This window comes from Clupea harengus, chromosome 19 (genome assembly GCF_900700415.2).
Source record: "Clupea harengus chromosome 19, Ch_v2.0.2, whole genome shotgun sequence".
In the NCBI taxonomy this organism is placed as follows: Eukaryota; Metazoa; Chordata; class Actinopteri; order Clupeiformes; family Clupeidae; genus Clupea; species Clupea harengus.
In genome coordinates, this window is record NC_045170.1 from 20463279 (window position 1) to 20467090 (window position 3812).

The window sequence follows — 3812 nt, forward strand, 5'->3', positions numbered from 1 at the left end:
GCGAGTGTGCCTTCCAGGCCCTAAAACAAGAACTGGCTAATGCCCCTGTGTTAAAATATGCAGATTTTTCCCAGCCCTTTGTGCTTGAAATTGACGCCAGTCATCATGGCCTAGGCGCTGTGTTGTCACAGGAGGTGGAGGGAACAAGAAGACCAGTCGCATTCGCAAGCAGGGCTCTACGGCCGTCTGAAAAGAACATGTCCAACTACAGTTCAATGAAGCTGGAGTTTGTGGCCCTAAAGTGGGCAGTGACGGAGCGCTTCCGTGAGTACTTACTTGGAGCCAAATTTGTGGTCTACACGGATAATAACCCACTCAGCCATCTGCAAACAGCGAAATTGGCTGCAGTGGAGCAGCGATGGGCCTCTCAATTGGCTGCGTTCGATTTTGAACTAAAATATCGTCCTGGAACAGCCAATCGAAATGCAGATGCTCTATCCCGTAAGACCCCTGACCTAAGCCCACAGTTTATCACAGCTGTGGCTTCGGGCATTGCTGTCCCCTCAGGAATAACTCCCTCTATAGGAATGACGAAACAGCATGGACCAGTAGCAGTGGCCTCAACAATAGATGCTGTCCCCATTCGTCAACCAGCTGATCTAAGAACGCTACAGGCCAAAGATCCAGTAATAGGGACTTTCCGGGCCTACTGGAGGAGAGCACAGCCACCAACGCGACAGGAAAGGGCCAAGGAGGCAGGATTAGTACTGGAATTGGCCCGACAATGGCGCCGGATACGAGAGAAGGACGGCATCTTGTACCGAGAAGTCCAAATGCCACCAGCACGGGAAGTGAAGCTGCAGTTATTACTGCCAACAGCATTGCATAAAGAGGTATTAACAAGCCTGCACGACGACCATGGCCACCAAGGGGTAGAGAGAACGACCGAGTTGGTGCGACAGCGCTGTTACTGGCCGAAGATGCGCCACGATATTGAACAGTGGTGTAAGCAGTGCGACCGTTGTGTTTTGGCCAAGGGAGTGATTCCAACTCTTCGCACCTTCTCCGGTCATCTCTTAGCCTCTAGGCCTCTGGAGATCATAGCAATTGACTTCACTTTGATGGACAGAGCAAGTGATGGCTATGAGAATGTCCTCATTGTAACTGACGTTTTTTCAAAATTTACGCAAGCCTATCCCACCACCAATCAGCGGGCAGAGACAGTAGCCCATATGCTCACAGAGAGGTGGTTTTATTCCTTTGGGGTGCCCAAACGGATTCATTCTGACCAAGGCCGATCTTTTGAAGGGGAACTACTGAAACGGCTGTGTAAATTGTATGGAATACAAAAAAGCAGGACCACCCCATACCATCCTCAAGGAAACGGGCAGTGTGAGCGCTTCAACAGAACACTCCATGACCTCTTGCGGACTCTCCCTCCAGAGAAGAAAAGAAGATGGCCTAAAGCACTCCCACACCTATTGTTCGCTTACAATACCTCAGTCCACCAGTCCACCGGCTACTCGCCGTATCACTTAATGTTTGGGCAGAAACCTCAACTGCCTGTGGACTTCCTGTTGGGCCTAGTGGGAGAAGACCCAACGAGTGTTCATCCTGAAGACTGGGTCACCACCCATGCAGAAAATTTGGCGGAGGTGTACGCTAGTGCCAAGAACCATCTGGACGCAGCAGCTGCATCACGAGAACGACCTGGGTTACCCCCACCTCTTCTCACAGAAGGCACAAGAGTGTACAGAAAAAGCCATCCACAGGGCCGACACAAAATACAAGATCATTGGGATCCCAAGGTATATAAGGTGGTGAAATGCTTTGATGAAAAGGGATTGGTCTATCACATCACCCCGGAAGATGGACGGGGCCCGGACAAAAACATCCACCGCTCAGAGCTGAGGGTGTTGCCCTCCCAGGCCCCACAGTCAATCCAAGCGCCCTCAGACCAGCTAGTAAGTGACATGAGTAATGAGGGGAGTAGAAGTCCAGGTAGTGACGAGGAAGAGGAGGCAGTATGGATCCACTTGCTACCTCATCCACAATCCGAGGCCATACCCAAGGATATACCAGAGCATGCCGGGACTTGGAACCAGCCACAAACACTCACCTTCCGGTCCCAAACAGATGGCACTCAAGAGAACCAAACCCCGCCAGAGGTAGACATTGGTGCAAACTGGACCCTCCCCAACACGGAACAGGAACAGGAACGTTCCCAAGGTCCAAGCAGCCCTCAGGAAGACCCATCAAGACGGCCGAGGCGAACACAAAGCCGGCCAGCACTCAAACCCCTTTCGGTTGCCTCGGTCTGCCACCCAACAGCTGGAGACTCAACAACACTCCATTTCTTATGTCTCTCCAAACTGCTATTATAGGCCTTGGGATTAACAGGCACCGGGACGGTGGCCTTTTAAAGTAGGGGGAATATGTGACGGGTGGAAGGGGTTGCCCTTAGCAGGTGTACAGCCCGTCACCTGATTGTGCCTGGTGCACGTGACGTGACGTTACACGGTAGCTCACAGTGACCCGCACTTCCTATTTGTTTTAAATGCCATTCACGCAGCAAACGCAGCATGTTTGGTTTGGCTCTGTCGGCGGTGAATATTAAGCACAATACGGATCTGCTTGTTCGTTGGAATATAACGCCAGTAGGATTGTGAAGTGTTGCCTCTAACAGACGAACAGGTAACTCATTGTTTTCACTGTTGTGTATGCCGTGGCATGAGACGCGTTGCAATGCATCTAATTAGCAACTGCGTTTGTTGTAGTTTTCACACCTACAACGCATTTGGAACACTGGCGTCTTAACATCGCATGCGGGATTTTATGAGGTATTTGGAATACATTTTAAAAGAACCAGTCTTTATATTAAATGGCTCAAAGTTTACTGTATATAATGAATTGTTTTTAATGAATTGTGAATTGAATGTTTACTGTGTACAATGAATTGTGAAATGGCTACAATGAATTGTGATTTGAATATTTACTGTGTATAATGATTATAGCTCTTTGTCCTTTGGTTCTAGGAACACTGTATATCACTGTTTTTCCCATAGCTAATTTATGATGAGACAAGCACTTGAATTGAGCTACTAGCCTGCATAGTGTTGCTGTAAAACCACCTTCCGTTTACTTGTTTGTTGTCTTGGCGAGTTTTATTTTCTTTCTGTTTTATTCCTTTGGGTCAGTCGTAGCTGGGGCTATCATAGAGGGGAGTCCTTATCCGCTTGCAACTTGTGTGTGCTGTGCAACGCCCGCTACTAGGGGCCGTAGTGGGAAGTGTGTGATTTGTGGTGTAGTGGATAGCCATTGTGACTTGCCGTTGGTGTGGTGTGTAGTGGTCTAGTATCAAGATTGGCTACTTGATACAAACCCTTTAGTTAGTCTTACCTCTAGGGTGGGCTTTAGCCGCGACTGACCTACTCTTACCCTCGCCCTTAAATGTCTGCCCTGAACAGGGCTGTACTTCTTTCCTTTTATGATTTGGATTATCAGTGAATACCATACCGTCATTATCAATTATAGGCATTTGTCTAGTCTCATTTACACTGTCTGCCTTGTGTACATAAACCATCACTTACTTATTAAAGATATATTTATTGTGGTACACAGTCTCCTCCACTCATTTCATTCCTTTGGAAGTAAGAACCGGAACACAGGGGAATAGTGACCTTGGTGAGGTTACATTAGCTTCAACCCTACGACGAACGGGCCCCAGGGAACACAAAAGGAAAACAGAGCAGGATTCTGACACAAATGTGTGAACCTGAACTTACAATGTGCCAATCAGTAGGGAGAAGTAAAATGGACTTCACTGAAAACGCTAAAAAATACATCTAGACATACCAGGACTGTTTTTCTTT

General features: G+C 48.1%; 1 long non-coding RNA gene across 1 annotated transcript; it reads left to right on the plus strand.

Annotated features, from left to right (window-relative positions):
- The first annotated feature begins 2502 nt into the window (after positions 1 to 2502).
- On the plus strand, positions 2503 to 3553 carry LOC116224983. The gene is made up of 2 exons (XR_004165840.1): positions 2503 to 2634; positions 2718 to 3553. It is a non-coding gene; the product is annotated as an uncharacterized LOC116224983 (long non-coding RNA).
- The last annotated feature ends 259 nt before the right edge of the window (positions 3554 to 3812 follow it).